The sequence below is a fragment of the Gopherus flavomarginatus genome, chromosome 1 (genome assembly GCF_025201925.1).
Source record: "Gopherus flavomarginatus isolate rGopFla2 chromosome 1, rGopFla2.mat.asm, whole genome shotgun sequence".
NCBI lineage: Eukaryota > Metazoa > Chordata > Testudines > Testudinidae > Gopherus > Gopherus flavomarginatus.
Genome location: NC_066617.1, coordinates 249,916,108 through 249,938,239, shown reverse-complemented (window position 1 = coordinate 249,938,239; position 22,132 = coordinate 249,916,108). Strand labels below are relative to the sequence as shown.

Genomic DNA, 22,132 nt, shown 5'->3' with positions numbered 1-22,132 from the left:
CCTATAAAGGGTTAACAAACAGTGACCTGCAAACACCTGACCAGAGGACCAATCAGGAGACAAAATACTTTCAAATCTCGTGGAGGGAAGCCTTTGTGGGTTTTGGGTTTGGCTTTGTTCTCTCTGGGTCCTGGATGGGATTAGAGGTGCAACCAGGTTTCTGCCAATCTCCCTGCTACAGTCTCTTATCTATTCAGAATTGTAAGAAAGAAAAAGGGGTCATAGTCTTTTAATTTGTTTTTTTTCCATTTGCATATGTGTACTTGCTGGAAGTAGCTTAAATTATGTTTCTGCTGGAGAAAGTTTCTTTCTATTGTTTATAGTTGAAAGACCCTGTAACTTTTTACCATCTAAAGTGCAGAGATAAACCTTTTACTTTTTTCTGTTTTTCTTATTAAAAGTTTTGCTTTTAAGACCTGTTTAATTTTTTTCTCCTAGTTGAGATTCAAGGGAATTGGTAGGGAGAAGGGAAGGATAAATTTTCTCTTTGTGTTATATTCACGCAGCTTGTATAGCCTCTGGGTGAGGGGGAAGGTAACACTCCTCTCGGTGTGGTGATTCAAGAAGTTGAATCAGGCGATCTCCTAGTGTTCCCAGGACGGGAAGGAGCTGGGAGGAAGAAGGGAGGGGGAAGGGAATGGTTTATTTCCCTTTGTTGTGAGACTCAAGGAATCTGGGTCTTGGGGTCCCCTGGGAAGGTTTTGGGGGGACCAGAGGGTATCAGGCCCTAAAAATTCCTGATTGGTGGCAGCCTATCAGATCTAAGCTGGTAATTAAGCTTAGGGGAATTCATGCTAGTACCCATATTTTGGACGCTAAGGTCCAGAATTGGGAATTATACTTGACAACCCTCCTTGCCCTCCCCTAGAACTGGCCCTGCCTCTCTCTCGCCTGGTCCATTCACACTCGGTTAGTGATTTTTTTGGGTCCCCTGATTTATGGATGCCCAACCAGGAATTAGAGGCCTGATTTTCAGGTGGTTGGTGCTCAGTACTTTCTAAAAATCAGGCCCCTTTCAGATGTCTCAAGTTGGACCTCCAAAGTCACTTCTGAAAATTTAGGCTTTGACATAGAAAAGAGTGTTAATTTAGTGAAAGATCCATTTTCCCTACTCATCATGAGCTATCTGTATGTGGTCACAGGTAGTGCCATCAGCAGTTGTATTTGTGTGCTGTCGTTCTCTCCAAGTAGTTGGTTTGTAGGAAGATGGAATAGTGACTCAAAGAAAATATTGTCCAATTCAGTGTTCTCAAAAATCCATGTCACACAAGGTTATGTGACTTGTTGCAGGCTGATTTCCAAGCCCTTCTAAAATAACTTGACAAAGATAATGTCAACAGGATCAACCTGCTGGCCTGTTCCCTTGCTTGCACCTTTATCAGTCACATTCTTCACAAATCTCAGCCCTGGGTACCACATGAGGCCATAATCATGTGCCTTTGTCTCATAGCTTTAGACTTTTTTCACTTATTTTCCCAAAATGAGATGAAAGTAGATGTAAAATACCTTACTGACAGTATGTTCTACTTAATTATATATTGCTCTGTAATATCATTGAATGCTGAGCTATATTATAAGAAAAATGATTCTTTAAAATGTTTGCTTTATTCCCCTAGTATACAAGTGAGGCAATCAATGTACATGATGTTTTACAGTGTCTGAAGGTTGAGAGTACAGAATGCTGAGTATATGGATCAATGAGCCTATTCTCTTTTATGACTGGTTGTCTTTCCATTACTTTCTGAAAAGCACTTCTACTGTGTGCCATTTGGTATAAGTTAAACTACTTGGCCCCACTTCTATCTTCTGGCCAGTTCATGCTGTCATTTAAAACACTGCAGAAATTTGGCTCAGGGGTTTCCAAGGGAGTTGTATTTATTTGCTCCAGTCTGAATTTGAATGAAGATCTTCAAGCAGAAATATGTGAAAATTAACAGCATTTTGATTCTAGGGGAATTATTACATTTATGACATTTTAATCTTCTTATTCCGTAAAGTAACCGGATGGACTAGGGGGCAGATATTTAAAGGTATTTTAGGTGCCTAAAGGTGCAGGTAGGTGCCTAATGGGATTTTCAAAAGCACGAAACTCTTCCTTAGGTGCTTTTGAAAGTGTCAGTAGGCACCTATCTAAATCTTTATGCACCTAAATACCTCTGAAAATCGGGTCCTATATGAGTCGCTGGAGGTCTCTTCCAACACAAGTGATTCTGTTATCATACTGAAAGATGTCAGCATGGCTGGAGTATTATTTTAGAGGGGGGAAAGTGTGTGTCAGAAATACCTTTAATTTTCTGGAGCTCCAGTAACTCCTGGTAATGATTATTTGTGTTTTGTGACACAGTTCTGTTATGAGACTATTGAGATTGATGCTCTGCATGGACAAATGAGACCTGAGTGCGATTTCTCACTCATTAGCAGGGAGTGATTCAAGTAATTAGAGCAGGAAAGACCACTTATTACTATGAAGGGATATGGGAGAGACCTTGTGGACCTTTAAAGGAGTCTCAGCTAATATTTATTGGGCAGAAAGCAGGTCATAGTAATGTGGGGTCTTAAAGGGTGGGGAATAAAAAGTAGGCTCCCTGGGACATACACACATTCAAAAGAGAGTAGACTTAACATCAATCCCATCTTATTTTGTTTCCTATTAGATCATAACCATAACTCTGAGATGATTGAGCAAAATTTAGTTCCCACAGCTGTTGTAAGCAGATGACATTCTGGGTGTAATCAGGCTTTCCATTACTGATGGCTGCTCATACAACTCTGATAAAATATTATGACAAGGTTTGTGGCTTTAAGGTTCATTATAGAAAGCAGATTGGTGTCTTACTCACAGTGAGACCTAATAGAATTACCCACTGATTTTTCTGTAGCCAGGCCCCCCAGGAAATTTATTCATTCAGGGATTAAAATTGTTCCATGTTTGTTTGATTTGTTTAAAGATCATGTGTTACCCTTAATCGGAGACAGTCAGAGATACCTCAAAAAAAGACATAACTTTCCATAATCCCTAAATAGAGGAACAAGCCTTACAAACTGTTAATAATCTACCTGTTGGAGGCTTTTATACCTCTAGTACTTCAAACAGTTCCTACTTCTGTCTCATCCTCAGTCAAAAATGAGTTGAAATATCTGCATTGTAAATTTGTTTAGAGTGGCAGAAAGCCCAGAGTTAGCTTAACAATGTTTTAGCTAGATGCTGAACATGGAGGCTTAGATTGCCAAACTGGAAAATGAAAAACCAGGCCGTTTTTTAGTAAGGTTTATACAGGGAGTAGGTAGTCATCTCCAGTACCAGATCTGATCAGCATTCTGAATTTCCAGAGGGAATATGTTCTGCCTTTCCCAGTGAATGAATTGATATACTCTTCTCATAAGATCCATATTCCTCAGATTACACTGATGGGCCCTGAGGATGACCCAAAGGCTTTCCTGGTAATGTCTGAATGAGTGGCAATGGCAGTCCGGTGGCGACCTGATCAGTGGGCCACCCTTTTGCCACCTCACCTGACGGGACTAGTGCAGGCCACATACTGTTCGCCTGTTGATGTTTAGAAGGCTCCATTGGACAAGCCTGAGAGTGATAATCACCCTCTTTTCCCATCTCCTTTGTGCCATATCTGCCTGCTGCCTCTTCAATTCCAGCTTTTCTGTTTCTGTTAAACACCTTGCAGTGCTTGAGGCAAAGCCTGCACTAGCAACAAAACAGGGAAACTGACTATACTCAAAGTGCTGTCAAATGCACAAAGTAAACTAACTTAAAAAAGAGAGTAAAAAAATCAAGGTTTCTTATCACTTTCCATCCTAATAATCTTATGGATTACTTCCAACAACAGTACACAAAACAGCTTCAATTGGAAATGTGATTTTTGAGTTGACAGTGCCCCTCTAAGGGCTTGTGTGTACATAAACATTTTACCACTTTAACTATGTTGGTATAGTTAAAGTGGTACAACTCCTCCCCTTCCTCTGATAGGGACACAGTTACCCATATATGTACTTGTGTACAGCATATTCACATATGTGAAGAGTAGCCTGATATAATGTCCCTTTGTACCGGTACAACTGCATCCATAATAGGGCTTGTACTGGTAGATCAGTTAAAAAAAAAATCACCCAACATAGTTATACCAGTACAGCTTTGAAGTGTAGACCAGACCTATCTCACACTTCTCTATTACATACATTTAAAAAAGAGTTTTAGCTTCTCAGATCAGCAGTAACATTTCATAATTTGCCTATGAATTTTGCATGTTTTCATTAACTATGATTGATGACAGAAAAAATCCAGGTTGTCTTTTACATACAAACCATTAATGTGAAATAGACAAGATAGCTTGGGAATTTCAGCAAATTTATTTCTCAGGGCCACTCTCTAGATCACACAGAGGCATCAAGGGTTGGAGCAGGAGTCTAGTTGAGTTCACTAGTGAAGGAATTTGTGTTGCAAAAGAAATTAGATGTCTTGTTCATGGGTTGCACTATAATCTATTTGGACCTGATTTACCACCCATTGAAGTAATTCCGAATCTATCAATTGACTTCAGTGGGCATTGGATAGGGTTACCAGGTGTCTGGTTTTCAACCGGATTGCCAGGTTGAAAAGGGAGCCAGGCAACTCTTGTCAGCACTGCCATTAAAAGTCCGGTCAGCGGCTCAGCAGGGCTAAGGCAGCCTCCCTGTCTGGCTCTGCATGGCTCCCAGAAGCAGCACCATGTCCCCGCTTTGGCTCCTACATGTAGGGGTGGCCAGGGGGCTCTGCACGCTGCCCCACCCCAAGCACCAGTTCTGCATTTCCCATTGGCTGGGAACCACAGCCAATAGGAGCTTCAGGGGCAGTGCCTACAGACGGGGCAGCACGCAGTGCTGCCTGGCTGCGCCTCTGCATAGGAGCTGGAGGAGGGACATGTCACTGCTGCTGGGAGCTGCTTGAGGTAAGCGCCACCTGGAGCCTGCACCCCTTATCCCCCTCCCGTGCCTCAACTCCTGCCCCAATCCTGATCCTTTTCTCACGCCCCAACCCCCTGCCCCAGCACTGAACCCTTTCTAGCCCTCCAAATTCCTTAATCCCGGCCCCCTCCTGCACCTCATTCCCAGCCCCACCCCAAGTCTGCACCCCCCACCGGAGCCCTCACCCTCTCCCCTGCACCCCAACCCCCAGCCTGGAGCCCCATCCCACACCCTGAACCCCTCATTTCTGACCCCATCCTGGAACCCACGCCCCCCCCAGCCCAGAGCCCAGTCTCCCTCCCTTACCCCAACCCCCTGCCTCAGCCCGGAGCCCCCTCCCATACTCCAAACCCCTAGGCTCCACTTCCTAGCCTGGAGCCCCCTCATGCATCCCAAACCCCTCATCCCTGGCCCCAGCCCAGAGCCCACACCCCCAGCCAGAGCACTCTCGCATCCCAACCCACTGCCTCAGCCCAGAGCCTCCTCCCACACTCTGAACTCCTCGTTTCTGGCCCCACTCCAGAGCCCTCACCCCCTCCCACACCCAACCCCCTGAGCCAGCTTGGTGAAAATGAGTGAGTGAGTGAGGGTGGGGAGAGCGAGTGACAGAGGGAGGGGGGATAGAGTGAGCGGGGACAGGGCCTCAGAGAAGGGGCGAGGCAAGGGTGTTTGGTTTTGTGCAAGTAGAAAGTTGGCAACCGTAGCGTTGGATCAGGGCCATTGTTACCAAGGACATCAGACAACTAGGGGAGGTTGGTTAATAAATGTTATGAGCTGAGTTTAACCTTGTTATAGGTTCAGTAAAAACCTCATTGAAACTGATGTATGAACTCATTGAAACTGATGCCCTTCACTTGAGATTGTTATAAGAGACATTTAAGGGGGACTACACTCCAAACAAGGCCTAATAGAGTCTGCCCAGAAAATTAGCACCATGTAGGCAGAGGGTTTAACAGATTATTGTTCTGACTAGGGATGTATGTGTGACTTGTATATGTGTGAAAAGAGAAGCGCAGGAGTGGGCAGGAGAGGTGAGCAGGCAAGAAACATAGAGACTCAGACCTGATCTACATTTAAATATTAGATTGGCCTAGCTCTGTTGCTCAGGGCTGTGAAAAATTTAGCACCCCAAGCACTGTAGTTAAGTCAACCTGACCACCAGTGTAGATGTGGCTAAGTTGACAGAAGAATTCTTCCATCAACTTAGCTCCCACCTCTCAGAGAGGTGGATTAACTACATCGGGCAACAATAATATAGCTGAGGTCAGAAGTCCATGGAAAATTTGAATCAGCTGTGTAAAGTTCTTTTACCTAAATATTAAGAAATCTTAAGGGATTCTACGGAGGCTTCCCGTGTTGTTAACATACTTCCATGTGTAATGTAAAATTTACAGCAGTTACACTGGACAGATGTCTATGAGCCACCAGAAAATACAGAAGAAAAAACTGTAAAAGACAATTTTTATGTACTCCTTGAACCATACAGAGAAGCAGTCAGGTAAACCAGGATTTCTGAAGCATTAGCCTGTGGTTAATTTTGGAGGAGGAGATAAACTCTGCTGCTTGGGATAAACAGTAACTCTTTTGTGGCATGGAAATACCACAGGAAGTGACTGCTTTTCTCTTCAAAATATCTGTTATGGGGACACCAATACAGACGCTCCTCAACTTACACAAGCGTTCTGTCCTGGAACGCCTTGCATAACTCGAATTTTGCGTAAGTCGGAAACATATACCCGACCATTATGCCCAAAAAAAACCCTGTTTCTAGCTTACGGAACTTTTTCCGTAAGTGCGGATTTGCGTAAATTGAGTTTGCATAACCTGGGGGGCGTCTGTAATGAAAGGATTATAAAGTTTAATTTTCAAGAGTGCTGTTGTGGATACAGTTTCTCTGAAGCCATGTTGGACCTTTTAGTTTGTGTCCCAACTCTGTGTGCACAGCTGGGACAATATCACTGAAAAGATCTGAAAGTGAAGTGAATATCACAACATTTTTACTATTATTTATTTGTATTATAGTAGCCCCTAGAAGACTCAACCAAGATAGAGGCCCCATTGTGCAGGAACTACATGAACACAAGAAACACATCCCTGCCCTAAAAGCTTACAATCTGAATTAACAGGACAGATAACATGCACATGGCATCCACTCAGGCCTGGTCCACACTACAGCGTTAAATCGATTTAATGCTGTACCCATCCACACTACAAGGCACTTTAAATCGATTTTAAGGGCTCTTAAAATCGATTTCTGTACTCCTCCCCAATGAGAGGAGTAACCCTAAAATCGATATTACTATATCGATTTAGGGTTAGTGTGGACGGAAATTGAAGTTATTGGTCTCATTCTTTTACTGAGCTACCCAGAGTGCACTGCTCTGGAAATCGATGGTAGCCTAGGACCATGGACACACACCACCGAATTAATGTGCCCTAGTGTGGACGCGTAAAATCGATTTTATAAAACCAGTTTTATAAAACCGGTTTTAATAATTTTGATTTTATGCTGTAGTGTAGACGTGGCCTCAGTAACAACTTGGTTTCAGATCCTTTGTGCTGGCAGGCACTTAAAGAGTTAACATATTGGTCTCACTAGACTCAGAAGAATTGCTGACTGCAGCATCAATTCTGGGTTTTTAATAATAGAGTACTTACCTCTCTTGGAGCTACGTGTGCATTTCTGTGCTTCTTGCTCTGACGTGCAACATACCATGACATCCTCCACCATAAGAGGAAACACACCACTAATGGTTGTGCTTCCTCTTCACTGCCACTGGGACAACACTGTTTATTTCATCTAGATTTCTGTCCTTCACTCTGGCTTTATTTTTAATTCCCTCTCATGACTTTCCTTCTGCTCTCCTGGACAGCCACCTTCAGAGGACTGAGAAGAAGAGAACTCCCATTGCTGAAGCATAGCCTTGCACATATCTGCTGTCTGCCTGCCGCACCATTCAGATGCAGAAACAATGACAAAAATGAATTAATACAGCTAGGTTCAAAAGGATGTGGATCATTTATGTGATTGGACCAGCAGATGGCAAATGTAATGTAAAAGAATCAGTCTGAGGGCAAGGAACCAATCTAGGGAATATATGCTAAATTAAACCATCTGGTATATAAAAGAGCATAAGGCCAAATTTTACCCCCAGGCACTCACTACAACCACACTGAAGTCACTGGGAGCTCATCACCTCATATGAGGCAGAATTTGACACTTAGGAAGTTTTATGGAGGCTGAAGCCATCAGCAGCATTAAGAAATCACAAGTAAAGCACGAGGTAACCTTGGTAGAGAATATGAAACAAGAAACAAAATTTGACTTTTTAGGCTGCTGGTTGTATACTATATGGAGTGTGATATACAATATTGCTCACCCTAGCACAAAAATAATGTAGAGGATGCAAATGTAATACCCCATCTGAAGAATCTAATTTATGAAGAAAAGTTAGTCGTCTTCTCACTAGGGGGAGGAGGAAAGAAGGCTTGGATGTGACCTAGTATATTTTCAAAATTATGAAAGGGATTAGTAAAGCTGATACACATTTTTACACTCTTACCTTGAAATATTTTTCAGTATTTCATTTGTCTGGTTATAACAAACACGTAGGAAGAAAAGGGAAAAGTTTAATAAATAAAAGGAATAAGTTGCTTATCCTTGTTTGCTCATAAAATACTGTAATAGTTTTGTTACTATTCATTCTGGTATATTTATTCACAGGAAAGAGGCAAGGTATTATTTTGTGTTTGAACTTTTAAACAAGGATTCAGTGCGACAGGAAATTGTGTTTTACATGAGTGCAACACTTCCTATTCTTGTTGGGAGCTTGATTTCAGACCATTTTATTTCAGTTTCAAGCAATTTGATTTTGAAGCACAGGGATCTAGGGGAGACAGTTAGCATTTCTGTCATTTCACGTTTACAACAGACAAGAAATACAACCAACTACTAGTATATCTGTTAAGTTGTCAAAACAAGTCAGGTTTTTCTTTAACTTTTATCTCATGCATGACCATTATATTTCTCTGCTATATTTCTTTTACATGATGAAGACATACCATGAATAGTACTGGAGAACCTGAATAGACAGTTTTATTGATGGAGCATATCTTCTTCACAAGTTATTCTATAATGGCAACTGGTGAACATTTTACAATGTGAACTTTGTTTCCTGTTATCTGTACATGTAGCCTTAAGCAGTATAAAGCAGAAGGACAATAGTTCTGACCTCTATAAAAATCCAGTGCCAAAAAGCAAAAATGTACATTTGGTCCCTGCTTTGTTGCCAGTAAGGTTCATAAACATGTCATAAGAGAGAGCGTGACTAACATGGATTTTTTCATCACACTAACTACATTCAGACATTCACATTAATAATTATACCAAGTCTTAGAATTAATCAAAACCAAGCTCTTACTTTTAGTATTTTGCAAGTACCTAGTTCATTTCAGAGTCACATCTGTTGCGTTACTGGTTAGCTATCGTTGTCAACAAACTATGAGACAGTCTAGTAGTCTTTATTTTCCCCTCACATTTAATAACTGAGCTAACAAAAAAGACAGTGTTCCTGACCCATTGCTCAGATGAATAATTCATCATCCTGCTCTTCTTGTGTTAAGTATGTTTGAAGGACTCCAGCTGTAAAGATTATTTATGAGACACTCACAGACCAACAGGAATTTATTTGCTGCTGTCAAGCATGTCATTATCATTTTATTGAGAGAGAAGCGACAGTCTATTTCTATTCAATTTTGGTTAAAGATTTTCCATATCTAGTGTTAGACTGGTGGAATTCCTTAATTAGGATACTCAGAGTTTGGCAGGTTTTTAGTGCTATTCTTCTGACATCCAAGAGTAGTTATTCTTTCCAAGTCAGATTAACAACAGACTAGAGTGAAAATGTCACTGTTGCTTGGTTACAATTCATCAGTGTGAATCAATGCTCCACATGGCTCATTCTGGATTTAAACAACCAGGAGATTTCTCAATACTGTATTAGTGATGTATGCTGGGATGTGACTGGATTATGTAATATCTCAATTTACTGTAAAGCTATCCCTTTTGATAGATATTTGGACTGCAGATTTTGACCTTGGAGGATAAAAGCAAGCTATTTTAAAGGGTTTGGTTTTATGAAGCATTTATTTTAGTGAAGTATGCATGTTTTTTGAAAATGTATATAGAATCATAGGTCATCTAGTCCAACCTTCTGCTCAAAGCAAGACCAATCTCCAGACAGATTTTTGCTCCAGATCCCCAAATGGCCCCCTCAAGGATTGAGCTCACAACCCTGGGTTTAGCAGGCCAATACTCAAACCACTGAGCTATCTCTTTGCCCTGTTTCATTATGTCTTTAACCCTTGCTTTACTTATCTACAAGTTTTATTCTTCATAAATATTTTCATTTGGAAAGGACTCAGACCTCACTCCAACCTGCCTGATATTGTTTTAATGATTGTTACAGGAATATAGGCAGAGCTCATATGAGAGAACCGTTTAACTGGCATGCCTTCCTTCCTTCTTCGAGTCGTGTCCCTATGGATGCTCCGCTGTGGGTGTATCTGTACCCCTCCCCCTCCAACCAGAGACTTTAGGTAGCAGTGTCTGCCTCAAGGCTATCTTGCACTACGCAGGCAAACCTCCATCAGTTCCTTCTCAACTGCCCTTGGCCTCGAACAGAATGTGTAGCTGTCCCGTTGACTATTTAACTTTCTTTTTCTTGGTAGCCTATATATAGTTCAGCGTGATTCTTAGTTTCCTTTTCTTTTGTCGTACCATTAGGGCTTCTTGGTTTTTTTATTTAAAAAAAAAACAAAAGCCTTTTTTCTTTTGACCATTTCCCCCCTGCCATTTGTGGTGGGATCGCCCTTGTTAGGGGTATACAAGGTTCCTCCAGATTCAAGAGGTGCCTGTCCTTCAAGGAGGCATTCTAGTGACAGTCGGACACTCTTGTTGTGTCCGGTGCGTTAGAGAGACACACCTTCCACCGAAGTGCACCTTCTGCCAACATTAAAGGCTAGATCCCAAAAGACTCCGGAGCTAAAGTTAAAACTTCTCCTCATGAAGGGTGTTCTTAGGCCAGCATCTGACCCTGGCCCTGAATCCTCTTCAGGACAAAGATCTTCCCCAGAGCCTTCAATGTCCACAGAAGTAGAATTTGCGGAGAAAGTTAACTGACTTCCCGCACAAAACCTCCAGAAAACAGGCTGCAAGCCCTTTAGCTTAGTCCCCAGAATCACCAGCAGCAATGAGCCATTTGCTCCCACACACCCATCAGACCCACCCTTCTCCAGTGGGGAATCTGATAGTGACCAGGATGACAATGTCTCTCTGGTCTCACACCATAACCCAAACCACCACACCAAACCACCATTACAACATCAGGGACCTCTCCAATTGCACCCACACTCTGACCCTCAATCTTCCAGGTACCTGTGAGTACTACCACCCATGCTTTCTCCCCACCCCCAGTAGTTGTCCTGGGATCCATGGGCAGTCTACAGGCCCCACATTTCTTGAGCATCGAGTATCTCCCATAGAGAGTCCACTCCACTAGACATTCCCCTATGGCTTCTGTGTCCAGAGCCCCGGAACACGAGGAAGAAACTTTCGGGGAGAAGGAAGCCAGACTGGAGGTGGAAACTGCCCCACTGGCAAACATCTCTTTCTCCTTACCAGATAAGGCAGTAATTAGAGCCCTGCTTGGATACAAAATTTATAAATACAGATGCAGCAGCAAAAGCAGCAGCATGTTGGACCACTGCTCGCAGGAGCCAGTGTGGCTGTGCTGCCCCCAGGCCTGCCCATTGGGGCGGGAACCAGGCTCGCTGGCAGCTGTCCCTGGTCACGTTAGTGTGTGCAAGAGGCTCACACGCTCCCGGACAGGAGTCCCTTCCATGCAGTGGTGTGCATTTCCTGATTCCCCAAGACAAAAGGAGGTTAGAGTTCCATACTAGATGGGTAAGGGCATTAAACAGATACCTGAAGGCACAAAAGTTCAAGATGGTCACACTAGCAGCCATTATTCCATCTCTGGAGCAAGGAGTTTGGTTTTTGGTTCCCGACTTACAAGATGTCTACATCCACATTTCAATCTAACCATCTCACAGGCGATTCCTCTTATTTACTTTTGGACAGGATCTTTATCAGTACAGTGTGCTCCCATTCGGCCTCTCTTCTGCACCCAGGGTATTTTTCAAGGTCCTCTCCATCGTAGCGGCGCACCTACACACATTAGGTATTGTCAACTACCAATACCTGGACAGCTGCTGTCTGAAGGGTTATTCTTTCCAAGATGCCCTGCCGGCCACCCAGACGACTGTGCACAGCTCAACACCCAGAAATTGACCTGGACCCCAGTACGATGTCTGGAGTTCATTGGGGCCGAACTCAACACAGTGCAAGTAAGGGCATTCCTCCTGTTGCACAGATCCAACACCCTAATGAGTCTCATAGAGACAGTCCAGGCCAGCCCACAAATACTGGCCAGGAATTGCCTCCAGCTTCTCGGGCACATGGCAGCATGCATGATTGTGACTCCACCTGCCCAGTTGTTCATGAGATGTTTGTCGATGTGGCTCAGATCTGTCTGTTCTCCAAACTAGGATGGGTTAAACAAGCAGCTATCAGTGCCCTCCAGTCAAACACTCCCTGGACTTGTGGAAAGAACCATCCAACATCCATACAGGCATTCCATTCGCGCAACCCTCACCGACACTGATTCTAACAGATGCCTCTCTCGTAGGCTGGGGAGCCTACCTTAGTAATTGCAAAGTCCAGGGCAAGTGGTCTCCCACAGAAGCAATTCTCCATATCAATCTTTTAGAATTAAGAGCCATCAGAAATGCCTGTGCATGCTTTCTCCCATTTATCAGGGATATTCACACAAAAGTTATGACACATAATATAACCTGTATGTTTTACATAAATTGCCACGGAGGGAGGCAGGTGCCAAATCACCCTCTCTTTGCATGGAAGCACTGAAACTTTGGAATTGGTGCATCCACTATAATGTGCTCATTTCAGCTGTTTACCTGCCAGGGACACACAATGTGACAGCCGACAGTCTCAGTTGGAATGTCTCACATGATCACAAATAGGAACTGAACCCCTCAGTGCTTCATGGCATATTTGACCTGGGGGGAACCCCGACAAAAGATCTGTTTGCTACTTACTGGAACAAAAAGTGTTTCTGCTACTGTTCAAGGGCCAGACTAGGGAAACAGTCCCTGTGGGATGCGCTTATCTTTTCATGGGACAGGTAGCTACTGTACAGCTTTCCCCCATTCCCTCTGATGTCCAAGATCCTGTTAAAGATGCAGTGAGAGGAAGCAAAAGTTGTACTGATTGCCTCCTTCTGGCTGAGACAAGTTTGGTATCCATATCTTGCACAACTGGCAGTATGTCCTCTGATTCCTCTTCAGACCATTCCTCACCTGCTCTCCCAAAAGGATGGATGGATTCTTCACCCCCAGCTTGTGGAACCATAGGTTCCAGGCTTAGATCCTTCTTGGTTCCAGTGCTTAGAGAGTGAATGCTCTGAGCAGATGCAATTCCAAACAAGTGGAACTGACCTCTTCCTCCCTCCCTCTAATTCTACATTATGTTCTAGACCTCAGAGGCCTGGGCTCTCTCTCAGCTCACTTAAAGTACATCTAATGTCCATAATGGCCTTCTGTGATCCAGTGGACGGATGCTCAATATTCGCCCACCCAATGACATGTAAATTCCTTAAGGGCATGGGAAACCTCTTCCTGCACATCAGACCACCCACTCCAACCTGGGACCTCAATCTAGTTCTGAGAATCTTGACTCAACCACCCTTCGACAACCCTTTGGCCATTTGCTCTCTGTTACATCTGTCCATGAAGATGACATTTCTAGTGGCCATTAGGTGAAATAGCGGCGTTGATGGCATACTCGCCATTCACGGTCTTCTTTAAAGACAAAATCATCTCGAGGCCACACCCCCAAGTTCCTCCCCAGTGTAGCCTCCATCTTTCATATGAACCAGCTAATTCACCTCCCCATATTTTTTCAAAAACCACATCATAACAACAGGGAGTCAACACGTCATATGCTGGATTTTAGGAGAGCCCTGGTATTTTATTTGGTCAGAACTAAGGTTTTTGGAAGTCCCCCAGATTCTTCCGTTCATTTGCGGAAAGATCCAAGAGCTCTGCAATATCAGCTCAAAGATTCTCCAGTCATATTAATCACTGTTACTGTGCATGTAATCTATTGTCTCCATTAGGGATCCTCACCCACTCCACAAGATCTGTTTCCGCTTGGGTCATGTTTGTTAAAGATGTCCTCTACTCAGAAATCTGTAGGGTGGCAACCTGGGCCTCCCCCCATACTTTCACGGATCACTGTACAATTACTCGGGACTCTCCCTCTGATGCCATCTTCAGCTCCACGATACTATTGTGAGTTGCAGACTCTACTCCAAAGCCCCAGCCCTCCATGGGGCATACTGGAGTCACCTATAGTAAAGCACACATGAGGACACTTCTTGAAGAAGTTATTCACCTTGTGCAGTAATGATGTCCCTATGGGTGCTCCGCAACCCGCCCTCCTCCCCTCTGTTTCAGAGTTCTCGCCAAGGGGTTGTGCGGTAAGAAGGAACTCAGGGTGGTTCACCCATGCAGCGTTAGTTAACCTTGAGGCAGACCATTAAAAGGGTCTGAGGGAGGGAGCATGTGTGGGCCAAACGGACACTGCTACCTAAAATCTCCGACTACAGGTGCCTGGGCACCTACAATGAAGCACCCATAGAGTCACAACTCAAAGAACCATCGTTACTGCACAAGGTGAGTTATTTCCTCTTCTTCTCCTCTCATAATTATTCAGTACATTTGGCAAGATTCTCTGCTGGTGTAAATTAGACTTAATGAAGCTATGCCAATTTACACCAGAGTCTGATCTGACACATTATTTTTAATAAGAGCAATGGTTTTCTCCAATCCGCTTTGTCTCTTCCCCCTCCCTCTCTTTAACTCAAGTTGTGAACATAGAAAATATTCTGATGGATGGAAAACAACAAATTCATGACATCAGGAGAGTTTCCTGCTCCAAATCCTTTTGCTAATTTCTGTATAAATCACTTATTACTCAGTTGTTTTCATTGCTTTGCTGACAATTATCAGATTTTATTCCATAATTCTTTTTTTTTTCTGTAGAAAAAAATGTTAAATTCCTTTTGGGTCTTTTTGGAATTTAGATTACATTTAAGCCTGGTCTACGCTACAGGGTTTTTTCAACAAAAATTATGTCGACACTGAAAAAGCACTATAATAAAAGTCAGTATTGCATGTTCGCACTATACTCCCTCTGTCGGGAGAGTGCGTCTACACTTAGGGCACTGTCATCGACAGTGTGAGCAGTGCACTATGGGTCCAGCTCAACACCTGCCACTAGGTCTTATGGGAAGGCGGAGTGGATTACGGCAAATCTTGGAATTGGACTCAATGTCCCATGATGCATTGTTTTCCATCCCAGCATTCCATGAGCTTTCAGCTTGCTTTCACGGCATTTTTCAACTGCCCTTGTTTGCTGTGCAACCCGGCATCTCTGAAGGAATGGATCCCGCATTGATCTCCTGTGCTCTGATAACTGTCATTAGCACATTGCAGGTGGCAGTGCAGTGAATCATGAAGTTCCTAACTGAAGAAGACTCCCAGTTGCTTGACATGCTGTGTGATATGGATAGGAGCAACTTTAGATTTTCTTTGGCATTCACGGAACAGCTGCACATGATAGACCATCGCTTCTGGGGTCGGGAAACAAGCACTGATTGGTGGGATTGTATTGTTATGCAGGTCTGGGATGATGAGCAGTGGCTACAGAACTTTCAGATGCAGAAAGTCACTTTCCTGGAACTGTGTGCAGTGCTCACCCCAGCACTGCAGCTCAAAGACACCAGAGTCAGAGCTGCACTATCGGTAGAGAAGCATATGGCAATTGCAGTGTGGATGCTGGTGACTCCAGACTGCTGCCGTTTGGCCACAAATCAGTCTGGAGTTGGGAAGTCATCCTTTCGGGCTGCATTAACACAAGTGTGCAGGGCAATTAATCGCATCCTGCTACGACGGACCATGACTCTGGGAAACATGCGTGAAATCATGGCTAGCTTTGCAGAAATTGGTTTCCCTAACTGTGAAGGGGTGATAGATGGTACGCATATTCAAATTTTGGCACCAGACCACCTTGCGATGGAGTACATCAAATGGAAGCAGTACTTCTCCATGATGTTGCAGGCGCTTGTGCTTCACCATGGGCATTTCACTGACATCAATGAGGGGTGGTCCAGGAAGGTGCATGATGCACATATCTTCAGGAACACCAGTCTGTACAGAAAGCTGCAAGTGGAGACTATCTTTCTGGACCAGAATATTACAGTGGGGGCTGTTGAAATGCCCATAGTGATCCTGGGAGACCCAGCGTACCCCTTACAGCCATGGCTCATGAAACCGTACACAGGAAACGTGGATAGCAGTAAGGAGCAGTTCCACAACAGGCTGAGTACGTGCCGGATGACTGTGGAATGTGCCTTTGGCAAATTAAAGGCATGCTGGCGATGCCTTTATGGCAGGTTAGACCTTAGTGAGGATAATATCCCCATGGTCATAGCCGCGTGTTGTACGTTGCATAATATTTGTGAAGCTAAGAGTGAAAGGTTTGCTCAGAGGTGGAGTGCTGAGGTAGACCACCTGACTGCTGATTTTGAGCAGCCAGATATCAGGGCTATCAGAGGGGCACGGGGGGGGGGGGCAATTTGAATCATGGAGGCTTTGAGGCAACACTTTGAGAACCAGTAATGTGTATCCCTGTGATTGGTGCTGCAATGTTACATTACATGTAGTTTTCCTAGGAAGCAGTGGGGCCTTAAATTCCAGTAAGCAAATGATTAAACTGCCTTTGCATGTCTTGGTAGAGCTTGCTATCTCAATTTGTAGGACACAAATAAAGATTACTTATTTTTAAGGCTGTGAATTTGTCACGGAGGTCACAGAAGTCACGGATTCTGTGACTTTCTGCGACCTCCATGAAATTCTGCAGCTGCAGGAGCCAGTGTGGCTGACCCTGGCTCTCGAACTTCTGAAGATTGTCATATGTGGCTTGGAGGGCAGTAAGTTTGGCCACCCCTAGCAAATACCATTTTACTAGCTGTAACTTACATTTAAATAACTATTCAGCTGAGTAACGATTAATTTTTTTAAAACGTTTGCATTTCTAAAACAATATACATTGTAAAATAATCATAATTTCAGTTGTTCTTTTACAGTGTGCACAAGCAAGTAATTTTTCACATTTCCAAAATAAGGCAAGAAAAATATTCATTTTTTTTCCTTAGGCTAATGATCATTTATTCAATTATGTTGCTTTGACCAGCTTGTAGGTACTTTGTTAGTGAAACACAGAAACACTTAGGAGCAAGACTGTGACCATCTGCTGGTGGTGTCATAGCGCTGGTGTAGCATCATTGGGGGCATTCAGGGGCCTCTGCTTTTGGGCTATTCCTACCCTTTTTTCATTGTAAACTATACTTTACTCCCTCCCCTCCCCAAAGTCAAATATCTTAAAGGCTAAAGTTTGAAACTGGATCTTTAGCTGTAAGTGGGGAGCATATGCTTTGCTAATTTTGAAAAGGAAAAATGTTTTAAATTAACAAAGTTACCAGTGTTTGAGAACAACACAAACTTTTCACTTGCACTTCTAGATACAAATGCATGCAAGATAAGATGAACACATTAAAAAAACACACAAGTTGAGAGCATAGCTGGAGTTTTTCAGACATAATCTGCACATCTCTGCCCTCCACCCTGCTAGCCCTCTCGTACCCTTCGTCAGAGTTTTTTAACTGCGTGATTATTAGCCCACACATCTAGTTTCGAATCTTCTATGCCACAGAATATGCTTATGCATCTAGAGACACATTTGGCTCTGCTGCCCTAGCTGGGGAATGGGTTCCCACACTTGGCTCTCTCCCACCCAGCTAGGAAATGGCTTTCTTGCTCCGGTAGAGAAAGGGTTTGCTTCCAAGCCCAGACCAGGGATGAAGTCCCCAGTCTGTTCCTGGGCTTCCTTGACAGAGGCCTCCATGTGGTTCTTAAAAATACCAGACCATTCCTCCAAGACATACTCCTTAAAGTCCACATGCATGAAGGAACAAATCAAGTATTCTCCTCCACAAGTGCAGAAGCTTGGTTCTAGTCTATGGAACTAGTGCAGATCTCCTGTGAAATGAGGGAAATAGTTGGGTATGGGAATATGTAGTGGGGGGAGGAGGAGGTGTGGATAGGGCTGAAGAAATTGTTGTGTGGGGGCCATCCTCCTCACTGTGGATTTACTGTGTGAGGACCCATGAGGCTACTCCATGGGTAGGAGTATCCTTCACTGGGAAGATACCTTCCTCTTTATATATTTGTGCAGTACACAGCTAGGTGGCTGGTTCAGGACTGGGGCGCAATTGTGAACTTCAAGGCATATGTGCTTCATAGAAGTCCTTTAGTAGTCCTTACAAGAAACATGCTGGTACATCTAGGAAAAAGGTAACTGTGGGGTTCTATTCCTCTTTTCTTCATCTTCCTCTCATCTCTCCCCCACCCCTTTTATTTCTTTTCAACACGCACACGCGCGCGCACACACACACACACACACAAAATGAAATGCAAAATATAATAATTAATACAGTGGTGAGATAATGGCTTTTAATATTTTAAATGCATGAAATGCAAAAATAAATGTTCTTGTGGAAACATTAATTTGCCTGCATTGCATGTATGCCGTATTCCAGAGTACAGCTTTAGAATTTTAAAATGCCTTTTAACATTTTTTTTTAGAATGAGGGCTATTTGGGCCAATTTATTTAGCAATCGGAACCTGTATTTCCTGATTTTTGTGTATTTAACTTCACTAGCGCAACATTGCGTTAATGTTGCATTCCCATGGAGGGGTATGTGGGCTTTTGCATTTTCTGTAACAAACTAATTTGGCTACCATTTAGATTAGTGAAGCGGAAAAATCTGATTATAGGGTTAACACTTCCCAACTGTTTTTGGCAAAGAAAATAGCAAATTCACCATAGATTTTTGCAAATTAGCTTAATGCTTTCATGAGTGGTTCCTTAATGTACAGAGTGATGTTACTGTTGTTTGCAGCAGATATTTGTCTTTGCTGCTATCTTTTAAAAGTTCAGTGATGACATTTTTCTCTGGAAGATCACTGTGTGCATATTTATCTCCTGTATTTTCAAGGAAGTCATCAGAACCTAAGCTTCCTGGGCAACATCAAACTCAGCTAAGAATTCAGGTCAGGAACTCCCTCCCTGTTTCCTAGCAACTCTGGGATAGTGGTGCTTTCTCCTTTTGACTGAATTGTTCAGTGTCAGATATAGGGATCATCTGATGCAGAGCTCAGGGCAGTGTTAATAACTCGTACTTTGGGAGAAGCTCATTGGCATAGCGTGGTGTCTGGTTGTTCCTGAGGTATATGATGTGTCGCCCAAGTCAAATGGAGTCAAGACATCTTCAGAATCCTTTCGTATAAACTTAAAAGTGCCTGTGTTGTTTTTGTTAGTGCTTAAATGTGTGGCTAAGCGAGGGTTTTCTCTTGTTACACCAGCAACATTTTGAATTAGATTGAATCTGGCAAAACAAGAACATATAAAGGTAAGCAGTAAAAGTTCATGTTTCATTGGCTTGAAGGTTAATTTCCTTGTGTTGTATGGTGTTTCTTGGTTACTCAGCTGAACAACATTAAATTGTGCAAATATTGCACTGCCTTTTTACTTATTAAAGTTTCATCAGGTGGTAAGGAAAAATAGTTAGGTGGAAACATGAGCTGGCTCCCCACATTGCTTGCTGCTTCTGTTTTATGAAGTGCAGAAAACAACCTTTAAACTTCTCTAGTTAATCTATTGTCGAATTTACTAATGAAAAATCCTTAAGTGATTGAGAGTTATTGTTGCCACGTCCTCACTAAAGTTGGCTATTATACATAGTAGCATGTTTACCAAATGAGAATTACTAATTTTTCTAGCTAAGGGTTGTTTGCAGCCACTGGCATGCATTGCCTCTTGTATTTAAAAGCTTAAAGTATGTTGCTGCTTTTTATGTCTATCTCACTTGTGTACAAGTGGAAACTTATTAGTAAAGGAAAACCGACGATGCACTGTTCTCAAAATACCTAGGAACTAAATTATTTTGCCCTTCTTGTGGCAGTTTCCTTTCTTTTGAATTATTAATGTGCACTAAAGTCCATGAAATACATACCAGAACCTTTGTCCGTTGTTGATTCATATGTGACTAGTCAGTTTTTTAAAGGACTGTATCTCACAGAAAATCCTACTTTCACAAACCTGGAAACATATACCTCTAACTTTGTGCAGGTTAATTTTCTTTAGCAGCCTATACAGCTTGATCCGCAGCTGTTGTAAATTGGCATAGCGCCATTGATTTCAGTGGATGTATGCCAAGTTACACCAGCTGAGGACCTGGCCCTATATCTTTGGCGTATATGCCCTCAATATGTATTTACACTTCCTTTGCATGTGAATTTATAATGATTTCCATACAATCTGAGCAATGGATATTGAAGACTAGAAATCTTTAACTTGCAACTAATTTTTAAATTTTGGTCTCTAATTTGAGATTCCTTAATCTGACTGCCCGATTTGAGACGTGTGCCACCTGATTTTCAGATGCACTAAGTTACCTACAGTTCCTCTTTGCTTTTGCAGGGACTTTTGGTGCTCAGCAGTTCTGAAAGCAGGCCCAAGAGGTCTCAAATGGGGCACCTGAATAGTGGCCACTTGTGAAAATTTTGACCTGGATATCTAGATTCTGATCCCGGGGTCCCAAATCTTTCATTATCACTACAATACATACTGAAAAGTTTAAGTGTGAATTCCTAAGGCATATAAAATAACTTTGTGTCTTTTTTAAAAAAAATACTTTCAAGGGCCTATCTTTTGCCATGACTTTTCTGTGTGTGAGAACATTGTTTACTGTAAAACAAACAAACAACCCCATCCCACGTATGTAACTTCACACTGATGTGTGTCTGTGTTTGGAGTGACCGAGAGGAGAGAGGGGGAAAGCTAGCTGACTGAGTGCTTTAATACTTCTGCTGTGCTGCTCCAGTGACAGAATCTTCCAACCCTCTCCTGTACAAGGGACGTGTCATTAACCTGCAAGCGACATGTGGTAACAGCTCTTCACCAGCATCACCAACATTCTGTGAGGGAAGCAAGTAACAAAAGAATCTTCATATGCTCCCATGCAGGGCTCTGGTGGAGCTGGCCTCCAGGTGGTGCTCTGTCTCCCTGTTCTGTCATGATCTCTGTAGGCTCTCGCTCGGTGTTGTCTTCTGGCTTTGTAGTTCCCCCTTTTCCTTCAGATCACTTGTCCCTCTTGTGTAGTCACCTTGTGTAACCTGGGTGCCCCTCCACCCTTCATGACTCGTTTAGTCCACTCCTTCTGATATCTCTTTAATGGCTAGATCCTCGCAGGAGTGCCATCTCCAGGAGCAGTAGGCCTTTGGCTGACCGGTCATATTCTAGTGCCTGCTTTCTCTGATTGATGGCCATCTCTGCTCAGTGGTGTCTCCATCCTTCGGGCTGCAACAGGTCTCCCCTCAATGGTAGCAGAGTTTTGATCCTTTGTCCCATCAGTGCCTGCACGGGACTGTTTTGGTACCCTGGGATGGGGGATTCCTGTGTGCCAAACATGCTAACAAAAGAATCTGACCTGCGTTGAATTCTTCCAAGGCAAATTGGAGTCCGTTGTCAGTGAATACGGGCTCTGGAATGCCATATCTCACAAAGTGAGCCTTCATTCTGTGAATTACTGACTTTTTCCTTATAGACGGAAGGGGATCAACTCCCCAGGAATTTGACTAGTAATCCATTGTAATGAAGTACTGCCTTTCCTTGAAGATAAATAAATCTGCTCCCACTCTTTCCCATGGTCAGGTGGCCAGCTCATGTGGAAACAGAGTCTCTTTCTGCTGGCAGTAATCACACGGCTGGTGGCATCACACCCTCCTATCTCAAGGAGTGGAGTTGTGTATTCATTCCTGACCAGTAAACACCCTCGTGAGCCCATCTAAGACAGTTCTCAGTGCCTAGGTGTGAGGCATGTATTTTTTGCATGACATCCATACATAACA

General features: G+C 43.2%; 1 protein-coding gene across 3 annotated transcripts in view; it reads left to right on the top strand.

Annotated features, from left to right (window-relative positions):
- Positions 1 to 22,132, top strand: part of CRACDL (CRACD like) — a 103,869-nt gene that overhangs the window by 18,244 nt on the left and 63,493 nt on the right. For 2 of the 3 annotated variants that reach the window (XM_050931664.1, XM_050931624.1), the window contains exon 1: positions 19,382 to 19,632. The exons of the other annotated variant lie outside the window; for it this stretch is intronic. The gene's annotated coding sequence lies outside the window, so the exon portion shown is untranslated. Of the gene's footprint in view, positions 1 to 19,381; positions 19,633 to 22,132 lie in introns of those variants that run through there. 3 annotated transcript variants of the gene reach the window in all.